The following is a 26,664-nucleotide window of genomic DNA, read 5'->3' as shown; positions in this document are numbered from 1 at the left end:
CCACTGAGACTCTTTCGGGGTCCTTCTCGCCTTCCTTTACTCCCGTGGCAGAGAGAGGAGGCAAAGCTTCCTCGGCTTCACTTTCCCCAGCAATCCATGCGCGCGCACGGGGCTGGTGGAAGCAACGTACAGGTTGCAGCTATGCGCTTGCAAGTTTCGTGCCTCGAGAAAAGGTTGGTGCTGCTGGCTAGTCTGGATGGGACAATCTGCGAAAGCCCAACTGGAGCTGGTGGCATTAGCCGGCATTAGCAACTGTAATTTCACACGCACACATCAACTCTTTCTCGCTGCCGCCCGCTCCCCCTCTCCCCGGGCAGATTCTGCTATTTTGATTTCCTTTTCCCCGCCCATCAACTCGCTCTCTCGCGCTTATTTCCATGACAACAGCGAATGTCACAACTAAAAGATTCTGTCTTAATTGCAGGTTGGAGAGTGCGGGGGGGGGGTGTTGTTTTGAGAACAGGAGTTTTTATGCTTCGAGTCAGATCCAGGCTAAAGATGCCTCTAAAAAGGGAACGATCTCCATAGACTAGAGGATCTGCGCTTAGACGGTGCTTGGGGAGGCATCTTGTAAGTTTAGCGATTCTGTTTTGTTGCCCGGGTGGAGATGCTGTCTGCCTCCCTTGGCCTTGTGGGTGGGAAGCTCGACCTGCGTTTTCTCGCATGTGTGTTCCTCGGGCTACGGCGTGTCCCTCGCTTTCTTGTCCTTCGTTACAGAAACTCCCGGGGTTGGAGTGCGCAGCGCCACCAGCGTTCGCTGTGGTTCGCAGAAGAGCGCCCGCGGGGCTGCGTTAGCAAACGGAACTCATCCGCAAGGAAGGAGGCGCGCTCAACTCCTTTGCCCTGGCTTTGGGTTTCTCTCTGTTTTATTTAATCACCAGATAATCTGAGATTCGAAGGGGTGGCTGCTGAGGCTTTTGAATACCCCCTATATGCGCTCATATCCAGTTAACATTATTAAGATCCGTACAGAACTTAGAGTTCATTTTTTAATAACAGAGCAGCCTTTTTGACTAGGGCTCCAGAGCACGGATAAAACAACTCAGCAAGAAAACCTCTTTTATAGATATATATTTGGAGCGGGGTGTAAATATCATCTGGCATTGTTTTGGACCAGCTCTGTAAATCTCTGCCTTCCACAGCCATAAACATTGTGACTAGCCAAGATAAAAGATCCCCATTTTTTATTTTTGTTTTAAACCCTCAAACTGATGCCTGTATTGGGATATTTTAAATTCATTCGCAGTCAGGGTGGGAAGCATTTCAGAGGCCTCCTGCTTATATGTGCTTTTTCAGAGCCCTGTTGCCATATCCTAAAATCACATCCGCCTTAAACATACTGGATTACTTGATGTGGAACACCATGTCAAACTAGGGACACAAGAAGGGCTAATTAATACATGCTGAAGAGGGTGGATCTCACTTCATATGCCTGTTGGCACCCTAAAGAGGAAACTATGCCATCTGAAACAGAAGATCCCTTTCCTGCCAATTCGTATTGGATTCTTTTCCTACCTTTGCCATATTAGCATCATTTGACTGAGCTAGGGATATTGGAGTTGCAGAAGAAGACTCCTTCCACCTCTGTGCCTCCCCAAATGCTCAGCGACTCTGAGCAAACCTTGTAAACAAAAGTAAGAGAACTCCGTTTGGGCTCACCCCTAGGCCTCGGGTCCCAGCAGCTGCAAATGACATGCACTGTTTTCGTTATCAGTAGCAGTGTGAACCAATTAAAGGATTTTTAGTTGATTGATCATCTGCCTCTTTAATTAGCAGATTAACTATAGCTAGTTATAATTTGATTGAGTTTTCATATTATAAAACATAATTAATAGGTGCCAAAGAGCTACCACTTGTTCTTAAAAAGACTGTCTTTAATATTTTTCACTTGTGACTCTTAAAGGTATTAACAGGATGAGATGAGTTACAGTTACATACTAGAACCAAAATATTCTCAAAAGTGGACAAGTGTGGCATTAATCTGAAGTCGCCTGATTAAAAATTACACTCTGGTTACAATTGGCTCCTGAAAGTTTTAGATAATTGGTCTACTTATTAAAGCATGTGGCCCTTGCTGTCACGTTTCACTTTCCACAGAGCTGCCAATGAGCCCCTTCTGATTCCTCCCTGTGGAGCCCTGTGGCCTATGCCCATTGTTGGTCATTCCCAGAACTATGTTGGATTTGCTGCCTTCACAGTGATTGTGTGCCCCAAAAGACACTTCAGCTCAGAATTCCTTAAACCAAAAGGATATATAGTGGGGTTTTTAAGTAAACACTTTAATGGTTCATCTATTAAGGACTGAGCTTAGAAAACAAAACAAAAAATGGTTGCACAGATGCACTTTTAAAATGTAATATGTGGTCCAATCCTATGCATGTTTACTCAGAAGTTAGCCCAGTGTCTTTTGTGTGGTTCACTCTCTGAGAAGTGTGCATAGGAGTGCAGCTTTAAGAATTAGTTGTGCAACAGTAGCACCTTCCTGCGACAATGAATGTGGATCTTACTGAAAAATCTGCCATATGGGTGCAGACTCATAACATACATAACCAGTACATCCTCCCCACAGAATGTCCTTTGAGGTATATTTTATAAATGCTGGAAAGTTTCCGGAAGCCAAACCTTTCTTTGGATTTCTGCTTCAGGACATCTGCTCCTTCTCCCTTACATTCTGAAAAGGAAAGAGGGCTCACCTAGTCTTACTCAAGTTAATTGAAAGTTGGGTGCAAATGAACACAAGTGCATCTGGGCTCAAGATAAGAAAGAATCCTATGTTGGGTGGAAAACAGCTTTTAAAAAAAGTACAATGTTAGGCATGGCACCTTGTAAACAGAGAGAGATGGGGAACCCTTGAGCCAGCAAGTGCCGTTGCAGCAGATACACACACAATTCCTGGAATGGTCTGCATGTTGCCCTTTCAGCTATCATCTATGACTTGGCAGAGCTAGAATTTCCCAAACCCACCTCCCAGCCTATCAGCTCAAATCCAAACTGGCATGTGGAAAAACATGTCATCTTTCAAAATTCACATGTGTTTTATAAAGATTTGTGAACGGGAATGGGCAAGTCAACTGGTAGTGTGTGCCTTTTCTGCAAAATCTGCCTGGATCCTTCAACTTGTGCTTTCACATACATTTATTCATTAAGGGGTTAAGCATTGCTATGAGCCACAATGACTGTGTACTACTATCCAGTATCGGAGGTAGAATGCTTTTGAATTCCAGTTGTTGAAGAGCACAAGTGGGAAGAGTGGTGTTGCACTCATGTCCTGGTTTGCAGGGTTTTTGTAGGGAATTGGTTGGCCACACTGGAAAGCAGGTTGCTGAACAAGATTGGCCTTGGGGTCTGATCCCACAGGGATCTTTTTGTGTTCTTATGATTCCATAGGATTGGTCCCTAGGTTCCATAGGTTTGGCTGCACTTTTTTTTTTTACTTCATGAGCTTTCTGATATATCCCCTTCCTCCATCATCCTGCATTGTGAATGACAGTTGAGTTGTATTCATGCAGATGAATTGTGCAGTTGGCACATAAAATGGCTTCAATCACATGTGCAGATCAACTGATCTCCTACTGTAATGGAGGGTGAGGGGAGGACCTGTTCTGCCCCTCATTTATTTTAAAGCCCAAACCTGTAGCTCAGCTTCACAAACCTTGGTGTATTTTGCTTTCATGGCCCTGGGGTGCCTTCTTTCCCCCAAGGCGCTTAAGATAAATACTGCATGCGGAGCTCTTGACGCATTTCACAGACAGAGTTCACTGTTGAGATGAAAAGCCTTCAGCTCAGGAATAGATTCAGGATGGAGACGGGCTTTCTTCCCGCAGTTGAAAGAGGTTTGAAATAAAGGTGGCTGCTTTCGGTGGGTACATTTCATCCCACTTCTGCAGCCACTAAAGAGATTTTGCAAGTTCCTGTATTATTTTTTTAAAAAAGACCAGAATTCAGAGTGAGTAAAAAAAAAAACGTGTGGGCAGCGCTCGCAATGGGAGGTGATGCCTCTCTAAAACCCCTGCAAAACACTCTTTAAAAACGATTCCCTTTCTCCAACCTCAGTTGGTAGAAGCGGCTGTTGGCACCCCTTTGGGGTAGAGAAATGCACAGGCAGGGAGAGATATTTGCTCCACATAGCTGCCAGCAGATTGACTTACGTAGGGAAACAATCCTTGGTTTTATTTGGTTCTTTTCCTAAGTGTCTGGGAACACAAGAACATAGGAAGCATCACAGAAAGTCAAACCAATGGTCTCTTGAGATCTGTCGTGTCTATACTGGCAAGAGGCTATCGTATTGTTAAGGCCCGTCTATAAACAGCAGTTTCCAGAAGATGTGTGAAAGAAGGCAGGAATGGTTCCTTGCAAAACTCTACAGGTAGAGAGTTCCAGCTGATCCTCAAGGGCTTGAGAAACACCAGAAGTTCTCCATCAGAGGATCTCATTGGCAGAGGTGGAGCATAAGGAATCAGACAGTGCTTAAGGTAATGTTGGGTCCAAGCTGCTTAGGGCTTTGTAAATTAACACAAGGACCTTAAACCTGGCATGATAGCAAATCAGCAAGCGGTGCATATCTCTTGGCAGAATAGCATGCTGCCAGTAATTTGCTCTTGTGAGCAGTCTGGCTGCTTCATCCTGCACTAGGTGCAGCTTCTGGACCCCATACAAGGGCAGCCCCATATAAAGGGCATTACAGGAGTCCAGTCTTGAGGTCACCCATGTATGGACCACTTGGGTCGGATTATTGCCCACCTCATCATTTCCCATTTAATGGAGAATCAAAGCCTTCAAGGAGAAGCAGAGGAAAGCCATCTTGGCGCCCAATCTGTGAACAGTTAATGTTGTGGGTCTGTTCAGATACTGCCAAGTCTGTGTGCTATCTCGGCACCTGGTGTGAAAACCACCAGCTCAGCCTGGCCTTGCTGGCATGCTTGAGTTCCTGACAGAGATAGGTCTTTGCCTAGGCAGGGGGAGAGCAGGGCAGAAGGGTTTGAAAAGACGTGACTTGCGGAAGATGCAGATATACATGCATGTCAGTAATCTGCATATCTGTCTGCTTGCCTGTTCTGTTATTGAGATGTTGGGAAAGGGTTAATTCATTAATTATATATGCTTCAACATTGATCCATCCTGGTTTATTAATATGCAAGGAAACATATGGTAAAGGGCTAAACTAAGGAGAACAGCCCATTTTTAATTGTCTAGGCAATTGCTCTTTATTCATATAGTTAGCCCACTTGAGAGGATCCCTATGAAGCCCTGAGAATTTGGAATTTAGTAATGCTGTTGGCTTCCCTCCTCCTAGGGCAGTGGTTCTCAAGCTTTTTTCCCTGGGCCGCATTTTCAGAATAAAAATTTGCTTGCGCCTCTCACTTAATTTTTTTTATTGATAAGAAATACATTGGAAAGCAAAAAGTAACAACTCCTCGCAGTGCTTGATTTATAACATAAAACACAACTACTTTATAATGCGATCATGGGACATGCAGAAAGTATAAAAACAATGCAGCTACATTAGATCATGAATCATTCCCAGTGAGAGGTGTGAGCTTGCTTTTGCCAGGTAATCTCATTTATATTAGGTCTAATTTGAGACAAACAAACTCTTGTCTGCTCATTAACACAAAGAAGCTCTTTTCTTTTTTCTGATCTTTCATATTTGTCAGAATTGAAAATCCCTGTTCAGAACGATATGTCATGGAGAACTGTAGAAGAATAGCCAATGTCCTTGAAGAGAGGTGTGGACATATTTAAAATTATTTTGAGACTATACTATACTGACATGTTGAAATGTTTCTTTGATTGTCCTTGAATCTTACTGCCACACTTGCCATCTTCTCCTGCCACACCAATGTGGCGTGCCACACCCTTTGTGAACCACTGTTCTAGGGGAAAGCCATCACTCAGGGAGGGGGTCTGGCCTCTGACACTTCACAATGAAACCTTTTGCTCCTATCTCTGAAACTGCAGTTTAACATTGGAACTGAACCTTAGATAAGCAAAGTTCCCACTTAGGATCAGCTCTACTAGGACATCAGATGGCAGATTTTTAGGGTACTGGTACAGAAAAGCAAAATGTCAATCAATATCTTAGTTTGATACATTTCCCAAAATGGGATCACCACTTGGATTTTCTGCCAGGCAGCAAAATGTCTCTAGTTATGATGACCAACAGCAATCTTGCTTAGTAGCATGTTACATATTTGATGCCTGCAGAGCCTCTGTCTTCATAAAGTCTATAGAAGTGGATTGTGCCTTTTCTTCTCACCCAATCCTGGCAACAAACAATGTAAGACATAATCCACAGGGATGACTCCTGCATGGAATGTGATGGGTGCATAAAGGTGACCATGTTTTGTTTGGAAAATTCCAGTGGGGTAGTGATATGACTTTTGTTACAGCAAAAACAAATGCCTTATTAGATAAGGTGTCACAAGACACTTTGAGGAAATGTTTATTTTAGCTGAAATGATAGTTCACAAATCACAAGCATAATTCACAAGTGGACTTTATGTCCGTGGATTTCAGGATGCAGGCTGGAGTGCTTATGGTAGTTCAAGATCAAAAAGGTCTATTTGATTGCTCACCTCCCTGTAAAAAAATATTTCCTGTGATACAGGATTCACACTTGTTCAAGGCAGGTGCTCTGGGTCTGGGAATTCTGGCTGCAGTGACTCATTACAACTTGTTAAAAGAGGTCCAAAGGGAAGCCAGATTTGCAAATCTAAGGGCATGCAGCTATTTGAAATGAAACAGTCAAACTTAAAGTGGCTTCTCTCTTGGGTACAGATAATTTATAAACATGGCTGAAGATCAAATGTGCCAGCCGGCATCTGATCTGATCTTAAGGAAAATACCCCCCTAAGAACTCCTTCATGAAGCACTCAGCCATTTAAATTCAATCAAAGTCAATATATTGGCATAATGAGTGGTACAAATGTTGGCGAAGTGTGACAGAATGCTACATTCGTCCCCCAAAAAACCTGCCATGGGGAAACACGAAGTAGATAGGAACAACCTATATGCAACAGATCTAAAGCCTTTTGCTGTGACCGGAATCTTTTGTGTGTGATTTAGGGAGGGTGGGCTCATTTATTCCACTTTGTAGCATGTTTCGCTGATATACTCAACTGATTCTTGGAAAACTGATTCCATTTTAGGACTTTTATGTTCAGACTATAAATGTCAATTGCTTTGTTCAAGCTCATTTGTTCTCCTGAGGTACGTGATTCAGTTATGACTCGCATTACAAAGTATACTAAGTTGCCTGCCTGCCTCCAGTGTTTTGTTTTTGTACACTGCTCTGTTAAAAAAAAAGGTTTTCATGTTCTTTCCTGAAGATAGACTGATTTATTTTCAAGTTAATTGAGACCCAAAGTGATAACTCAGTTAAAGAGTGTTATATTTAAATCCCTGCTCAGCCATGAAGTTCACTGGGCAACCTGGGGCTAGTCACTATGGTTGCTCTACATACTTACACATTCTTATATGTCAGGGCTTTTTTCAAATAAACCTGAAAACCAGTTTGATTGGGCTGGGGGTGTTTCAGAGTCTCTGTGCAACCTTAGCTCCTCGGAGGAGTGGAAGATGGATATTTATTCTGAATAACTACTAGTGTTTTCTCAAACTGGGATGGCGGGGCATTTCCCCAGGTCTCAGGTTCAAGTGGAAGAGCGGGCAAAGGCCAGGCCTAAATGGTACCATCACTCCACGACATTTGGAGTTTTCACGCCATGCCTTTACTTGTCTGTAATGTGCATATCATGTGCGGGTGGTGTGTTGAGTCTCCCGCTTTCCAGCTCAGCATGGCATGCTGTTCTAATTGTGTGGGAAGTGAAACATCACGTGGGACATGGCACGGAAGAAATTTTTATTTGTCTGCCAGAGCGGTTTGTGCCGTGGCCAGAAGGCCAAGCTTATGGAAACACTCTAGCCCTCTTGCTACCTATCATGGTCTGTAAAAGCACTTGCACAAAGGGAAGGGAGTCCAAGGTCTGCCTGTGCAAGGTAGCTATATTAATTAAAGGAAGAATCTATGGAAACAATAGGCAACCTTTCATATACCTCTCTTGGTATATGATGCTTCCACAACACACACGCACACACACCACAGTAGACTACTATGTAGCAGAGATGGAGAGCCTGTGGCCTCCAGATGTTGTACTCCAACGCCTGTATCCCTAACACCAGGCCATGCTGGATGGGCCTGATTGAAGTTGGGAGCCCAGCAATATCTGAACGGCCATGGGTTCCCCATTCCTGATGCAGAGCAAACACCACACTTGTCAACATTACACTCCAGTTTCTAAACTGGCACCTAGCAATGTGGTAAGTGTAACATTTAGACCTAGCTGAAGACCAGGTAGTATCTGGAGGATTGAGGGAACACAGTCAGGGCGTACTGTTCTTGCTTCCTCTCTGGCACAGCTGTTAGGCGCCGGGATCACTTGCTAAGCAGCTGCTGCCAATTCCATCCTTTCCCCCAATCCTTGTATGTGGCAGTCATGCAGAAGGCGGTGGAAGGAAAGGCAAAGCCCAGAGAGAATTCTCTCAGCAACCATGAGAGCTAGGTGGGGGTAGGTGTGCCTCTTGCAGTTATTAATATTGCACATTTGGAGCAATAGGATGACTCTTCTTGGAATAAAAATTGTCCAGACCAAAAATATGGTTCCAAAGCTTTAATAACTTTCTTCAAAACAGACTTACAACAATAGCGATACGTTCAAATAGTTGCATAAAACCATGTGCTTGTCGAAGCAAATGTACATCTTCTTAGAAATGTAAAATTACTCCAAACAGAACTGAAATCAAAGTTATTTCTCTCCATGCAGCCTGAGGCTGTTCTCTCCAGGAGAGAATCATCAGTGCAAGGTGGCTTGAGAACAAAGACAACTCCCACAAAATGGAGATTTGCAACTGAATACCCCTCCCATGTAATCTAAGTTAAACAGCACATGAGAGAGTAGCAGAGATACATTCTCAGTTAATTATCAGCCTGTTTGGTGCTCAGAGAGCTTCACTGGAAATTTCCATGCTCCTTTTAGCAATACACATACAGAGCTATTTTCCATTTACAATTAAACAATTACGCTTAACAGTGCCCCCCACAGTTTGAGTTTCGAAACAGCAACCACAAATCTCCAGTGTGTGTGGTTACTAATTACACAATACTTCTTAAAAGCCTGTCCTCTGATGAAGTTCCCTGCTAATTCAGTAACTCTGTTAATGCCCCATTTTTGTCTCCCCAAACCTGATGCCCTGCAGGTGTTTTGGACTACAACTTCCATCAGCCTCGGTTGACTGGGTCTGATGAGAGTTGTAGTCCAAAACACCTGGATGGCACCTGGTTGAGGCACACTGGCCTATAGTGTGGTGCCAAAATAACTTGAACCAGCCCATTGCTAGAGCAGTGGTAATTCTCCTTCTTGTATGTAATCATCTCTCCCCACATTGCCCTGATGACTCTCAGTGTTCCTGCTGCCTTTTCTCAGCATGTTCTCTTGCTGCTAAGCCCAGGAGAACAGTAACGGAAGGCAGTGTTTGAAGTAAGAACAAGCTGCTGATTTATAAAACAGCATCTTTCTGCTACTCCTCTCCTTAGTACTGCCTAGCATCCAACTTGATGGTGTGGTTTTTTTCCCCTGTTGGTGCGCCTATGATTGATGTTAGCAATGCCATTAGATTTGGTACAGGCTATTTTGGAGGGGTTCGTGTGTGTTCTGCCTCTGCCTCTTGCTATTTTCCTCTGAACTCTCAGAGCAAAGTTGAGACAGCAGCATGTGGATGGGATACCAGCAAGGAGCATCTGTTCAAAGAAACAGAGTGAGGAAATTCCAGTATGGGGTCAGTGCTGGGGCCCCAAGCCTCTCTCTCCTCACCTCCACCTCCACTGATATGCCAAATTCATTGTTTGCACTCACCTGCATACACAGAGTAGTAGTGTACGCAATGTGTGCCTTCCCACGTTAGCAGATTTTAGGGCAATAAATGCACATTTGTTTATCACTTCTTACACATCGGCCCAAAAAATTAGTCCCTCTCAAGGATAGTTAATAATAATAATAATAATAGATATTTTCTCTTCATAGCACTATAATGGCAATATTTTGCAGCAAGGGAAGATGTGATCCTGTAGAAAAATTGCATTTGTATACTTATTGGAGGTTTTCTGAGGTAAAGGTTTTGCTTTTATCTGAATTCACATTGTGGAATGTACAGAGTTACCTGTCTATATGCTACCTTTACTTGCTCCTAGGAGATGGTAAGAGGTAAAAAGTTTCCACAATAGGGCTGCAGTTGGCTGGACTTTGAGTTACATTCTGTCAAAGCAAGCACTGAGTTAAGAGTGGCCAGGATCATAAGGTATTGGTTTAGACAAGAGGAAGAACTTAATATCTCAGAATTATCTTTTTAACGTTAAAGCAACCTGGTAGAGTGAACAGTCTGATTTATAGTAAGAGCAGCCAAGTTAAGTTTATTATATATTAAATTTAAAGCTAAGCATGACCGCCCATTTTTAATTATTTGTTGATTAAAGACAAAAGACATCTTACGTACATTGTTTTACTTGGAAGTGGTGCCTGTACTATTTCGTACCGTGCTTTGCCACAGCTATTAGTGGGTGAATAGAGGTTTATCATTAGCTTGCAATTTAAATATATGGTGGCAGTGAGGAAACAGGGTCAAACAAATAAGTAAAGGGGCGTAAGAGCTGAAGTGGAGTGGGATAACACGAGTTAATCCTTGACAGCTTGGTGGCAGCAAACTGGGATTATAGTAAGAGTAGCTATAAAAATCTTTTAACAAGTGGTGGCATCGCTGTGGGATAATAGAGGAATCCTTTACAGATTCTTCCTGGAGCTATTGCATTCATTGCTGCTGCGATGGTTGTGCTGGACTACATATGTTTGATGGTTTATTTGGGAGGGGAGGGTAAGATAGGAGGGCCTAACTGTAGCATAGGCCCCCTACACAGTCTGTTGTTGCATCTGCATGTAATGGAATATTTAGAGGGTAGTGCCAGGATCACTAAAATGGTACCCATGGATGCAGATGTGCCCATGGAAGCTTTCCTTGATGCCTGCAGGGTCCCCTTTCCCCCCTGAAATTAGACTTGAAAGAAGCACTGTATTATAGCCAATATACTTGCTGGCAGTCTGTGCTTGGTTGCTGGTGTATGTGGTGCCCACGATAGTTTCTTTGATTTGCAAATCTGCACAGGGTAGAGGATGTTGGCATTAAAGTAGTGAACACTGCAACCCAATGCATTTCTGCTCAGCGCTACGTCCCACTATATTAAAGGGAGCTTGCTCCCAGGCAAGTGAGGAATAGGACTACAGTCTTAGCACAGGTACAATACAAAGAGTTAGCTGCCATTTGGAGTACAATCAGAGCCAGCGCTCCCGTGAGGCGGGGTGAAGCAACTGCCTCAGGTGGTGGAAATGCAAGAGGCAGCGCCCTGCCCGCCCCACTGCCTCTGGAGAAGCAACACGGGTAAGGGAGGCTTTGGCGGAGGCAGCATTCTGCCACCCAGCTTTGCCAGCGGTCTCCCCCCACCCCTAGGGGTGGAGAGGCAAAGCTCTGGAGAACGCCTCCCTTCTCGCTGAGCTGGCGAGGCAGGAGGCATTCTGCCACCCATCTTTGCTGCTGGGCAGGAAGGGAGATTCTGCCCAATCTTCCACGCTCAGTGGCAAGGCTCTGCAAGGAATTTTCCTTGAGGGGGAGCCCTTGCAGAGCATCCCACAAGCACACTATTGTGGGGGTGCTTTGCCTCAGGTGCCATAACATCTCAGGCCACCCCTGAGTGCAGTTGGGCTGATCATTTTAAAGAAAGAGCCTTAGAGTTGAATGTTTTTTATCCTTTCCCACTCATTTGTGTCTGAAATCTACCAGGTAGAGAGTGTGCCTTTCCCTTACATCCTCATGCTGATTAATCTCCCAGACTGACTGTAAAACTTAAAGATAGGACGCTGCTCTCCTGTCATGTGGTGAGAAGGGTCTCCATCTTGTTGTGTTGCTAGCAAGAAGCACAGATGTTCTTACAGGCGACTTGGAAATAGTTTTAGACAAAATCATTTCCATGTCTTTGAATACCAGTTGCTTAGGTGCCACAGCACAGACCCGTGAACCAAATGTGCATGAAATTTGCATATGCTAATTTATATGTATGAATGCCCCTGAGAAATTGAGACGGTGGGTGCCACAAGCCCTGATCTAAAGTTTGACATGGGGGAAACAGACAAAGGAGAGGAAAATGGAGGGAGGGATAAACAGCCGATGAATATGCCGCTATTTCCATTTACGAGTGCTTAGGCTTCGTTACAGTAAGAGTTGCTTTAGAGAGCGTAGGAACGAGCGGCGTTGGGTCAAAAGCTGCATGGACAAGGTGGTTTTGGAGGAGGTTAGCATCCACAGGTATTCTGGCAAGCTGCTCAAGGCACAAGGGGCATCAAAGGTGAAAGGGGGAGTGTTTGAGGGAGAGGGCGACCAAAGAGGAAAATTGCATCATCTGAAACAGGGATTCCCAAACTTGGCCCTCCAGCTGCTTTTGGACTACAATTCCCACCATCCCTGACCACTGGTCCTGCTAGCTAGGGATGATGGGAGTTGTAGTCCAACAACAGCTGGAGACCCAAGTTTGAGAAACTGATGTAAAAGCAGAGGATACAGATTTGAAGAATGCATACAAATTAGTTAAATTTAAATAGAGATACATCTCACTTAGCCTAATGAGGAAGACTGTGACCAGGTGACTCTGTGTGCCCACTCAGCCTTCTCCCCTGGTGCTAAGTGCTGATGGGCAACTTCCAAGATCCTCCTGCTCTCCCTTCTTCTTTAAGGTGGACTTGAACTGGACAACCCTTCAAATGGAGGACTCGCTACTGTAAAGTAGGGTATGTGGCCACCTTATGCGGGTGATGAAGCAGAGGAGCAAATGACATAAGAGCAGCCAGGTGATGGAGGGGCAAGGGAGGTATTTCAAGGTAAAGATGAGGAGCTCAGACTGGGTCCAGGTAGCCTGAAGAGGGATGTCACAATCTTCAGTAGATAGTCCTATGATCTCATCTGGGCTACAGCAAGACTTCTCCTCTATAAATATTTAGATTAGACTTCCACCGCCACCGATCATTTTTACAGCTCTGTCCCTCGATTTATCAGTGTCTTTCAGGAGAGGCAAGGCAGCCCAGCTTCCCTGGTGAAATAGCTGTAGAGCTGTGTACAGCAGGGCTGATGCTTCACACATTCATGATGGAATGCTTCCGCGTTAGCAAAATGACACAGGCTGTTATTTTTCTTTTTTCAGCTATATTTCATCCCTGGAAATGCAAGCAGTGGGGGTTTTTTTCTTTTTTCTTTTAAAGGATTCTAAGCAGTGCTGGGAAATTTTTAGCGCAGCAGCAGCAGCAGCTGGGGATGGAGCAGGGAGTGGGTGGACCCTGACTGAAGCGGCAGAATCCAGACTTCCAAAGAAAACCAGACAAAGATGGGGCTTATTCACTCTTCCTCTGGTCGCACTGCTTTCCCCCCCCACCCCTGGGGAAACGCTCTTTAGAGCTCAGTCGGAGCAAACAGCAATTCCAGTTTTCTCTAGATTGACATTTGTTCCCATTTAGAGCTAAAGAAAAAGTTTTTCCTGGGAAAGGAGCAGGGAATTGGGGAAACTACTCGGATCCATGCTTTCTAGGCACGGGATAAGCGGAAGTGTTAGCGAGCCCATAGATGGATGAAGTACCTAACTGAGCAATCCTGACTATGTGAATTAAAAGCAAATCATGCTTTAGGGCAATGGAAGACTGATTTCGGTCTTGCAATCTATCGTTTTACTGTCCCAGTGGTTCAACAATTGTCTTGGGCCAGATTCAATAAAATAGTTGAGCTAGTAAGAGCCAGTACAGTGCATCCTGCTAGAGCAGTGGGTCTTTCCCCCTCTCCCCAATGTGTCCTCTCCCCAAATTGGTTCTGGGCTGATGGGATAACCCCTGGAGCAGCATGGAGGGGGAGGAGAGGGGAGATAATTCCATCAGCAGAAGCAGAAATGCTGGTGCTAACAGAAGTTGGCCTAGTGCAAGAGTGAATTCTACCCCTTTAAATTTACAAAGTTAGAGTGTGTTCTCCAGATCAGGACCAACCCAAGGCAGTTTGTTGCCTGAGGCGAAAGACAAGATGGCAATCCCGACCGCTGCCACACACACCCCGTCTAGATGGACCTGCTCTGCCTAATGCTGGGCTGCCCCTGCTCCAGATCTCCCAAAAGTAAACTAAGTCTTTAAAAATTCTGTGTTAATTGATCCTGATGATGCACTCTTGCTTAACAATCTTACTGAATTGAACAGATGTTCACCACATCCAACATCCTTTGGAATCCACAGGGTGTGAACCTTCTTAGCCCTGTGTCATTTTTGCCATTATTAATCAATCCTCCCATTTTGCACCATTGTCTGCCACACCCACTTGCTAAGTCTTGTTTCAAACAGAATGGTGAAACACTGAGGATAGATGGGGGGGTGAGAAAGAGGGGGGGGGAGAGAGGTTGCTTATACAGTGGTACCTCTGGTTGCGAATAGGATCCGTTCCAGAGGCCCGTTCGCAACATGAAAGGAACACAACCCACAGTGGTGCGTCTGCACATGCACGGGTTGCGATTCACCCCTTCTGCGCATGCTCGTGATGTCATTTTGCGCGTCTGTGCATGCACGAGCAGCAAAACCCGGAAGTAACCCTTTCCGGTACTTCCGGGTTGCCGCAGGACATAACCTGAAAGAACGTAACATGAAGCGGACGTAACATGAGGTATGACTGTATAGGCAAAATAGCTCTTCAAACATATCCCTGGGCTTTTATACTGGCCGTTACACAAATTACCCCTACATATTGACAGTCTTTTTCAATACAGTCGTACCTCAAAAGTCGAATGCCTTGTGAGTAGAATGTTTTGGCTCCCGAACGCTGCAAACCTGGAGGTGAGTGTTCCGGTTTGCAAACGTTCTTTGGAACCTGAACATCTGATGCGGCTTCCGATTGGCTGCAGGAGCTTCCTGCAGCCAATCGGAAGCCACAACTTGGTTTCCAAATATTTTAGAAGTCAAACGGACTTCTGGAATGGATTCCATTCGACTTCCAAGGTACATCTGTATACCTCGGAGTAGCCTTGCCCCTCTCCCCCAAAATAAGGGCGATAAGCAGACGTCCAGTCCAGATAAGATGGAAGTGCTGTGTATAGTGGTTTGTTTGCCCAGGGGAGTGATCCTACACTAGACTAAATTGCACTCCCCCCGAAGGAGCAGGTTTGCAGCTTGGGAGTTCTCCTTGATCCATCTTTCTTGTTAGAGCTACAAGTTGCTTCTGTGGCAAGGAGTGCCTCTTACCAGCTTAGCTATTCCAGGTTTGACCCTACCTGGAGATAGCCATGTGCCATTATTCATGCTTTGATAACTTCGGCTTACACTCCTATAATGCACTATACTTGGGGGTTGCCTCTGAACTATGCTTTCTGCTGCAGAATGCAGCTACTAGATTGCTGGCTGGATATTATAATCATAATATTATAATATTATGCCTGTGTTATGCCAACTGCACTGGCTCACACTCATTTCAGTTCAAAATGCTCTTTTTTCTTTTCTTTTTTACCTTTTGAAGCTCCTCATGGCTTCAGACCATCAGTCTCTATATTTGCTTTTCTATGGAGGCCCTTCTGTGAATGCTCTCGCCATCAAAAGTGAGTTGGGTGGATACCAGAGAGCCTTCTAAGTGGTGGTGCCCCAGTTCCGGAATACTCTTTCCAGAAGGTTTGCCTGGCACTTTTTTGTCATTTTCACTTTCTTGGTGTTATTAGATGTGGGGGGTTTTCCTTTCTTTTAGAATACAGCTCATTGTTTTATGCTGCTTTTATAAGGTTGTAGCTTTTAGCTGATTTTGTTGTTGTAGTTGTGTTTTAATTGTTCTTTTTCGTAAAACTGCCCTGGGAATGCAATTGAAGGATGGTATAAATATAAGGGAGGTGTGAGGAGGTCGTGGAAATAAGTGAATGAAAGATAAGATATTGAAATTGGATTGTGTTTTAAATGGTTTTTGTTTTGTTTTGTTAGTTGTTTGTGTTAGTGTTTTGTAGTGTTTTTTCTATTGTATTGTATTGTTGTTGTTTTTTGTTTTCTGTAGTGTTGTAGTGTTGTGTTTAAACTGTTGAAAAATTAATATATATATATATATATATATATATATATTTGCTTTCGTAGATTTTCACGGGTACAGGAATGCAGGTTTTGGTGTCTTCGGGTGTCTTCCCGTGTAAGAGTCGGGGTGTCTGTGCGACGTTTCGACGAGGTCTCACTCGTCATCTTCAGGCTGGTGCTTTCGGCTTCTTGTTACTGGAACAGAGCAGAATCTGGTGTTTGAGTTCCTATAAATACTGTTGAGGGGTGTGGTGTATAGCCTCCAACGTTCTGGGCAGAGAGGAAGTTCCTAGATTAGTGTGCCTCTTCTTCTTTTGTTCCTTAATTACTTGAGGGATATCTTGAGTGATTTCATGAGTGATATTCTGAATACCACTGGGTATTCAGAATATCACTCATGAAATCACTCAAGATATCCCTCAAGTAATTAAGGAACAAAAGAAGAAGAGGCACACTAATCTAGGAACTTCCTCTCTGCCCAGAACGTTGGAGGCTATACACCACACCCCTCAACAGTATTTATAGGAACTCAAACACCAGATTCTGCTCTGTTCCAGTAACAAGAAGCCGAAAGCACCAGCCTGAAGATGACGAGTGAGACCTCGTCGAAACGTCGCACAGACACCCCGACTCTTACACGGGAAGACACCCGAAGACACCAAAACCTGCATATATATATATATATATATGCTTTCGTAGATTTTCACGGGTACAGGAATGCAGGTTTTGGTGTCTTCGGGTGTCTTCCCGTGTAAGAGTCGGGGTGTCTGTGCGACGTTTCGACGAGGTCTCACTCGTCATCTTCAGGCTGGTATATGTATATGAAAGGAATAAGTAATAAATATACACAACCCCCAAGTGATTCTTCTGGCAGCCTTTCTAGATCACTTCTCATCTCTTTTGGCCTTTTGAATACACTTGTATTTCTGCTAGTCCCTGTGCCTTCACATTTGGTCTTTGGCACAAATTGAATTAGTATGCCTCTCATGCCTGCTTCCCCATCCTTAATGAAGATGTTAATGGGGCTGGAGCTGAACCCTGATCTCTGCTAAAGTTCTTTTTCTTTAGTCTTATGCATCAATGCTAAGCATTATCCTGTAACCTTGGGGCTGTCCCTGGAGTCATGTCTGAGTTCAATGGAAGCAGAAAGCATTAACCTCTCATCAGAAACGAGTGTAGATAACATGCTGCATCTGGAGGAAACCCTATTCAAGCCAACACAATCAAATTCTGCAAGTGAGGCTCCCTTCAGATGCACTCAAAATGCTGTAATAAAATTCCGGTCTATTAAACCATCCTGCTTCTACTTGGCCACTAATTCTGTAATTACAGAAAAATAAAAGCTGTCAAATTCCCTGGCAAGATTTATTCCTGGTAATCTCCTTGTGCAAGTTTTGGCTTACGGTTCCATTATTCTCTAATAGCTCAGAGTCATCCCCCCCCCCCCGTGTGCTTTCGGTAGGGTTGCTACATTAGATTTGCAGGGTATCAAATGGTCAAGGGTCAGTGTGCTTGAAAATCAATACCATATTTACTTAGATCTGATCCCTGATTAGGTCTTACTGAAAAAGTGTGCTCCTGGGAGGCGGGGTGGGGGGTGGGACACAACCTTTCTTGAATAACACAATGTCGGGGTGGAGAACCTCCAGGCTGCAGTCCAAATCCAGACAGCCGGACCTCAGAATTCGAACAATTAAAATCTCTCTAGATCACGCCCTCCCGTGATGAAGTGGACCATAAGATTGTGCCCTAAGTCTATAGAAAGCCTAAACAGGTCCCTTTTGCCCTCTGGGTCCACCTCTACCTACTGGAAATGCTTTGGTCACATTCATAACAGCCTCTCAAATGGAATTTACACCTCTCGTTTGATGTCAAAACAACTCACCTTATATTTCTTCAGATGTTCCCATTTACGCACCCACAATTATTTACATATTTGCATTTATGAGATATTTTATTCCCACCCTCCCCCATGCTGGATGCTTTCCTCTTATGCCTTACCTTCTAGTTGTTCTGTTACAAAATCTGTTTTGCTCTGGACTCCATGGGATCTCATTGGGATATATCAAAAAGTTTGAATGAGAATTTTGGTATCATAGAATATATGCCAGGTATAGAGGAACAGAGGTGGCAGCTCCTCATCTAATTAACTTTTTTTCTTTATGGTAAATATTGGTAAAACAGAAAAGGTTGTTGGGATTTACTTGTGGACGTGTCTCTTGGCCCTAGAAAACAGTTAATTGTACTCAGATTCTGCTAAAATCAATAAAAATATATAGTTGAGTGAGAAATCAATTCATTTCAACCGTCATTGCATGCAGTTGACTTTCTATGGGTTGAGCTTATGTGCCTTCTTCTGCTAGGCTCAGAAAGTGAGATAATTATAGTCAGAAAGTCTCCCTTTTTTGTGTACTCTAATATTATCTAATATTATAGGGGGACGCGGGTGGCGCTGTGGGCTAAAGCCTCAACGCCTAGGGCTTGCCGATCGAAAGGTCGGCGGTTCGAATCCCCGCGGCGGGGTGCGCTCCCGCTGCTCGGTCCCAGCGCCTGCCCACCTAGCAGTTCGAAAGCACCCCCGGGGGCAAGTAGATAAATAGGTACCGCTTACCAGCGGGAAGGTAAACGGCGTTCCGTGTGCGGCTCTGGCTCACCAGAGCAGCGTTGTCACGCTGGCCACGTGACCCGGAAGTGTCCCCGGACAGCGCTGGCCCCCGGCCAATAGATGTGAGATGGGCGCACAAACCCCAGAGTCTGTCAAGACTGGCCCGTTCGGGCAGGGGTACCTTTACCTTTACCTTTAATATTATCTAGATCCCCCTCTGTTTTGACTAAATGCAACTATTGTTTATGCCCACTTCAGAATCAAAGCTGTCGGTGGAACAAAGATCACTGAGCAACCATAAAGTGTGCAGTTCAAGGGTTTATCTGTTGAGCCTACCATAATCTGTGTAGCCCCACTCTGTGTTCCATTTCTTGGTTACACTAGAGCAGGCATGGCCAAACTTGGCCCTCCAGCTGTTTTGGGGACTACAACTCCCATCAACCCTAGCTAACAGGACCAGTGGTCAGGGATGATGGGAGTTGTAGTCCCAAAACAGCTGGAGGGCCAAGTTTGGTCATGCCTGCTCTAGAGCATAACCAAGAGATGTAGCCTAAGGACTGGCTCTTGTGGTAATCCAAGTCTCTGCACAAAAAGACACAGGAGAGGAGAGTTATCTGGTCCGCTCATCACAGGCATCTTGCTTAGTCCAGCTGCAGTTCCCATTTGGGTTGTAGTGGTCACCACTTGAGATCATAATGCTGCTGCAGGTGTGACCAAGCCCATAAGCTGTCCGTCTTGATGCTTCTTCCCTAAAAGCTCCAAACGAAGCCCGTAGCACATTTTTAGTTTCTTTCCAAGACCAACATCTTGACAATTACTTTCAGGGATTCTTCATATTTGAAGGGCTATCTAGACCATTACTACAGCACACAATTATTACTAGGAGTCATAAGTCATTATTGTATTTATTCTTTCTTTCTTTTCCTAGTAAATGCCTGGCTCTCTCCATTAAAAAACGAAAACAAAAACAACCCTTTCTCCCTGACCTTCATGTAACAACATTAATGCATTCCGCTAACATTAGCTTCTCTCTGCTGGAGATGCCACAGGCTTTACTTGCTCCTGACTTCCCATCTCACATACTGGTGTCACTTTCTAACCCTGGCTGTGTTCTCAGCCCCCATGTAACCATACAATCTGTCTCTCTTGGTTCTCCCCCCCCCCTTTGGAAAAATCTGAGCTTAGCTGCACTGTAATGTAATGAGGCTCCTCTCTAGAATGAACAGACTGCAGTTTAGCACTTCCTCCCACTGTTCTTTTTATTCACACGGTTTATTCTCAAAGCTTTCCAAAATTCCGGCTCCCTTACAGATTTGCTTTGTGCAACAGCTCTGCAGGGCCTCTAGCGAAGCTGAGCTTCGTGTCCTTGCTCAAGAGGAGACACCATTTCTTCCCTCTCGGACATTATGCCGTCCGTGCCTGTGCTCTCAACTTAATCCTGCCCAACAAGCAAAAATAAAGGAGGCAGTTAAGCATGTTGCTGGCCGAATGGGAAGATGAACAGGGCTTCTGTACTATTAATAGTGGCATGGGAAAGGGAATTTCAGCAGGTGCAGCTTATCATGCAAGAGGGAGAAAAGCAATTGGAATGTTCTCTTCTGCTCAGCTATTTATGGTGCGTGTGTCTTATCCTCCTTCACATCTGGTCAACCTACTACTTAGCAGGAAGAGAGAACAAAAGTGCCAAATCGTTCACTTCCAGATGTTGGCCAAGGGTGGCTAAGTATACAGTGCTAACACCCATGACACCAATCTGTCCATCTTATCAATTTTGTTTGTTCCAGAAAGACAAATCCATCCCAATGTTTTTTGGGGTGGAAGAAAGCATAGGTAGACAAATTGACAGAAACAGTCCACACTTGGACAATGACTAGGACCACCCAAAAATTTACAAAACAGGGGCAAGCTTTTGAGTTCTACAGAACTCTTCGTCATCAGGCAAAGATGTTACACAACACAGGAAGTAAGAGGATGAGGGTTTGGGGTTTATTTAAAAGAAGCCAAACACCACATAATGAAGCTGGATGTTATAGCCATAAGGCCCGCTTTTAGGCTTGGTTCCTACATGCAGATTTCAAACTGACTAAGTATCTGCTAAGTTCTACAAGTATGAGGATTCTGGAAGCAAGAAGCAATGGCTGTTCCCCACAGTGAAAGGTCAGCTGCTACCCAGATCCATCCCACGCTGTTCGCATAGTTCTCCTGATGCCCTTTTGCCCTTCCTACACCTCCCTGTTTTCTCTTGAGGCTTAGTGTCTAAGCCTTACCCCTGCTTGTTCCCGAGCTACGTTGCTGTTCCATGATGGCACTTGCAAGCTTTCCTGACTCAGCTGTCACTGTCCTGCAGTCCTGCTTTATAGCTGGCTGTCTTCTTTGCAATGTGATATGGTGCGCTAGCACTTTTTGCCTGTGCGCCGTTGTCAACTGGACACATGATGCGAATGAATCAGCAAGACGGTTTACCCGTTGTGACCTCTAGTATTCTTGGCACACAGCCCAAGATACTTCACACCTCCTTTTGGACTTCAGAGCTTCCCACAGTACTAGGTTCTAGGTCAGATCCTAGTGGTGGGCATTGCAGCCACAGTATAGAAGAGAGGTGGTTATTTTTTGTTGGCAATAGAAACCAGCAGGCAGCAAGTCCCCAGCCTCACTTCTCTGAGAGAAAGAGAGAGCAAGAGAACCTGATGTGCTTTCTTTTGAATTCTGATCTAAAACGCACCTGGCACGAACTTCTGTGAACTTGTCAGGCAGGAGAGGTGTGTTTTTATTGCTTCATAGAGAATTTCTGGAACTGATCATTTCAGCATGAGTATCTGCTGTGGCCACTATGCACCCTCGTCCAAAAACTTAAGCATATGAACTGGACTTTATCTATTCTGTGCGTTGGGAGCACACCACAAAATGAAAACTACCTACAGTTTTTCTAGCAGTTGTGGCTATAGGGAAAGCTACTGAAAATGCATCTTCAAGCTATTGTAGACAGTTTGTGATAGAAGCAAAGGCCCACAGACCAGATTGGGGGTTGGTCTGGGTGGGACAATGGGGCTTGATTTTGAGTTAGAGTGTCCCCTGCCAATATTCACCACACATATGTTGTTGTTTAATCATTTAGTCATGTCCGACTCTTCATGCCCCATGGACCAGAGCACGCCAGGCACTTCTGTCTTCCAATGCCTCCCGCAGTTTGGTCAAACTCATCACCACACATATATGTACAGCAAATGATAAGAGTTATTCACTAAGTAATGATAAGGAGGAAGTGAGAAAACTTGAGTATTTTTCAAGACCGACAACGTGACTCTATGCCATCATCCAATCAAATGAAAGTACTATTAAGATGTAGGTTCTGAAGGGATTTCTATGCAATGGGATGTGACCCACTAGGCTTGTTCTTTGCCTGTGTATGGCTTGGAGGGCATCCCATTTTTCACCATATCCTAGCTGCACCTGAGCGTGGAATTTAAGAAATGAGTGTCAATTGCAATAGGCTGTGAAAGAATCACAATCTACCCCAGCTAGGAGACCACATTTAATCCTTTTGTTTGTGTCAAGGGATAGAGCCAAAATTTATCAGCCCTAGGCAGTATGGCTTACAATTGTCGAAGAGCCCTTTCTGAGCTTTCAATCCAGGCTCTTCCTTGGCCTGTCCCCCCCCCCCCCAATACTGTATTGATATTCACCACCACCAAACCATCTGTCTGTAGCTGAGTTGCTGGTCAATAAAATAGCAAAATTCCACCTTAATTAAGAGAGCGTGTGAGCATTTAACTTAACTAACTGAGCCTTGGTAAGCAGAGTACAAAAGCAACCCTAAGTATACTTAGAAGTCTTCTGTATCTGTAGCAGCACTGCATGGTAAGTTTTTAAAACGGGATTGTAGCACATCAGGCTGTAGGAGAGGGGCTGCATTTAGAATGTTCTCCTTTCTCCCCTCCCCAGAAACACCCCCACACCACCTTGCATGTAGAAAACTAGTGTGTCAGGGAATGAAGGTCTCAGCCTTGCCTTCTTCCTGACATTTTAATGTGTGCAAGGTGGCTCCGCCAGCTCAGAATTCAGCACTACGTGTAACCACACCTTCCACTCTCTCACACACTTGTGGGCTGAAGTGGCAAGGAGCAAAGAGCAAGGCAAGTGCTGTCAGGAGGTTCTCCAGCTTTATTGACTGCTGGAACAAGGCTAATGTCTGAAGTGTCCCACGGCTGTGACATGGACTAGGGGAGCACTCAGTTTGCTGACACTGCATGGTGTGTTTGGGAGGCGAAAGTGAGAGACCACTCAGCAAGAAGAAGCAGCAAGGTCTCAGAGCGAGATCCGTTTACTACAGTCACCAGGTCAGCATGGGAGGCTGAGCAGCTAATTCTAACTTCCTTGCCTCTTTATTAGCCCCATAAACTAGCCAAGCATTTCATTAAGGGGAAGGAAACAGTAGGCCATGCATGCCGAGATGGTTGTGCAACAACACCTGAGGGATGCATAACAACGGGCTGCTTTTCAGGAAGGCTTGTGCATCTGTCAGGAACTCAGGGCCGGACTAGCTGAACCAGCACATTTCTTGCCCTCTGATGGAGAGGGGTGGCTTAGAACGCAAGAAACAGCCTTTTACTGTGTCAGACCACCAGACCATGCACCTCAGTATTATATACACTAGGAGTAGGGAAGCTTCTTCAGCTTGAGGGCCATATTTCCACATAGATGAGCTTCCAAAAAACACATGCTAGACAGTGCTACAGACAAAGGAGGGGTGGAGGAGGTGTGACATGTGACATTGGCACTGGGCTGTGGTCTGGGGAGAGTCTCAGGGGCCACATGTGTGGGGCTGGAGGGGCTGCATTTGCCTTTGGGGCTTGGGGTTCTCCATCCTGGTCTGTAGTGACTGCCAGCAGCTCTTTAGGATTTCAGACCAGAGTCTCTCTCATCCCCAACTGCAGTTGTCAGAGATTGAACCAGGGACCTTCTGCAACCAAAGCTGATGCTCTTCTGCTGAGCTACAGCCCTTCCCTGTTTGTAACATGAAAGAAGAAAGGTGGAGACGGGAATTGATATGGATAGAGCTGAAAGCGGCATGAGAGGAATCACTTCCTCTGGTGTACTGTATTCACATTTTGTTTTACTGTCAATTCTGTGCAGGCAGGTTGGGGGGGGGAAATATATTTTAAAAACATATAAATCCTGTTTACTAGAGGTGGCAGGATGTACCCACCACCATGAACTTCTTTGAAACTGCCTTCTGCTCTCTTTTTAAAAAAAAGCCAGCTATTTGCAGGTTAAGTCCACTAAATTTTACATTGGTGCATAATCTGCAGTAGCTGCCACTACTCTGACTCCTATTTAGCCCTCAAGAAAGAAGTACCTGGTTACCATATTGCATTCTATCTGGGGAATTTGTGTGAAGTCTAGGCAAGCTCTCTCGATGTTTGCATTGAAAGAGAAGATGCATATAGATCATTTTGCCATTCATTAACCCAACAATTACCCATTCTCAGCACCGTTGTTTGCCTTCACGAGGGTAAGCATAGTTAATATGTTTTGACATCGCCACCACGGGACCAGGTTTGTCTTCTCTATGAGATACTCATCTTCTCTGTTAGGATAAAATACGTTTTTCTGCAGCAGCCAGAGCAGCTTTTAGAGAAAATAAATTCCAACCGTGTTTTCCACAATCCCCTTTAGATAATAGCCCTAGAGAGCTAATACAGTGTAATGGCTGAGACATTGCACTACAAATCTCCAGATCACAACTTGCCTCTGCCATGAGTTCATGGCAGTCTCAGGTAGACACTGCAATATGGGAATAATACTTGCCATATAAGATTCAAACTATATATTTAAAGCAGGGATAGGTAATCTATAGCTCTGCAGATGTTGTTGTACTACAACACCCACCAGTCAGGGCTATTGGCCATGCTGGCCTGGGCTGATGGGTGGTGGAGTCCAGAAGGGCCACAGATTTCTCATGCAGCATATATGAAAATGCATACAATAACTTTAAACTTGTGGCAGAAAATGCTATGGTAGGACATGCTGCACAGAGTTTTGATTAGGAGTGTAACTTGATTAAATCAAATTAAATTATTTGTTAATAAATAATTAATTGTGTATGTACTTAGCATATGAACATTGGGTGGGTGGGTCTTTTAAAAGGCATTCTTTCTTTGTTTTTAGATTGTGTATACCATAGAATCATGGGGTTGGAAGAGACCTTGGGTGTCATCTGGTCCAAACCCCAACACAGTGAAGGATGTAAACACAGAATCCCTTCCAGCTGGCTGTGCAGCCTCCACTTCAGTATCTCCAGAAAAACATAACCTCTGAAGGCAGCATGTCCCACTGCCCACCATCAGGAGGTTCCTCCTAATCATGTTTATCTGAAATCTGCTTCCTTGATATTTCTAGCCATCAGCCTGCCCTCTGGAGCCAAAGAGCAAGTCTCCAGCTTCTTTGCGACAGACCTCCAGATATTTCAAGATTGTCAGTTAATCTTCTTAAATATGGCATTCCATCCTTTGTGAGAGTCAAGGGGGAATACCTCCTTTAAGACAATGTCTGCCATCTGTTGTTTTATAAAGTACTAAATTATTATAACATTTCTTTTTTTAAGAAAAAAAGTTGCCCGGCTAATGAAGGATGCCCTTTAATCGACTGAGAACCTCTAATAGACTACATCCAACTCATTAATTAATGAAAGGTTGAAAACCTGCTTGTAATTGTTCTTTGGGAAATTACAGTACTACTGCAAATATTGCCAAATGTCAGCACAAGCTTTGCTGCCACACTTGACAAGCTGGAATCCAAACAAGCTACCACATTATTGCTGTCCCCATAAAAAACAACCCTAGCCCTCACCCACGCATATTCCAGAATGATTATCTGAGTCTTTCAACGTTAAACTTTTACTCTGAAATCTTTGTGCTTTGGTTGAGAAAAATACCAGAACAGATGTACAGTCCATCATCATATATCCTATCTCCACTACCATTATGATTTTTACTCTGAGCTCGTAAATCAGGGCTGTCCAATGGGGTGGCTTCTGGATGTTGCTGAACTGCAGCTTTTATCATTCCTTACCATTGGACATGCTAGCTGCTGGAAATTGGAGTCCCAGCAAAATCTGGAGGGCACCACGTTGGCTACCCCTGCTATTAACAATGCTTTTGTTGGTTTCTTATGATATATGCCTAATTAGTTTGCTGAGACTTGCCTTATCACCGAACAAGCACAAGATTGTGATTTATAGAAGAAAAATCTATTTGCTTCACACACACACACACACACACACACACACACACACACGTGTGTACATAGCAGACTTGCTTGTCTGCAAAGGAGAGGAAACAAAGTGTGTGTGTGTGTGTGTGTGTGTGTGTGTAATGGAACACACACACACACACTTTGTATTACATGCCTAGGAGGAAAATCTGTACTGGCTACTGTTCCTGGCTCTCTAGCTCTTGATATTTGCTGGATGAGTCACTTTTGATGACAAATACATTAAACAGTATCTTTAACCCTGCTTTCCAATCATTCTTCTTTTGTGCAAAATACAGCACAGTATAGTCACAGCTGCTGTGGCATCATTTGCAATATACAAATCAATTGTACATTAAGCTCTTGTCTGAAACATGATGGGTCCAAGCCAGAACACTCCCCAGGACAATTTCACTGTATACAAGCTTAAATCCTGTCAACACACTTTTCTTCCAGCTGAACTTGAAGATTTGTGGCTATGATGAATGATATTCTGAGAGGTGTTTTCTCCCACTGGTCTGTCAAACCAGATCAACAATAGCTGTTCTGTTTGTCCTGTTAGAGATGTTTTCTTAATTTTTTAAAAATGACAAAGAGACTTTTTCCATGTTAGGTAACAGACAAGACACACAGGACCAATGAAATTGGCCA

The 26,664-nt window shown here is 44.3% G+C and overlaps 1 protein-coding gene across 2 annotated transcripts in view; it reads left to right on the top strand.

The window, feature by feature from the left end:
• The window catches only part of CAMKV (CaM kinase like vesicle associated), a 66,422-nt gene that overhangs the window by 1,194 nt on the left and 38,564 nt on the right, over nucleotides 1–26,664 (top strand). Inside the window, exon 1 of one of the 2 annotated variants that reach the window (XM_082214561.1) lies at nucleotides 458–570. The exons of the other annotated variant lie outside the window; for it this stretch is intronic. The gene's annotated coding sequence lies outside the window, so the exon portion shown is untranslated. Of the gene's footprint in view, nucleotides 1–457; nucleotides 571–26,664 lie in introns of those variants that run through there. 2 annotated transcript variants of the gene reach the window in all.

The sequence above is a fragment of the Podarcis vaucheri genome, assembly GCF_965113315.1.
Source record: "Podarcis vaucheri genome assembly, chromosome: 2".
Lineage (NCBI taxonomy): Eukaryota > Metazoa > Chordata > Lepidosauria > Squamata > Lacertidae > Podarcis > Podarcis vaucheri.
This window is presented reverse-complemented; position numbering and strand designations above follow the sequence as displayed.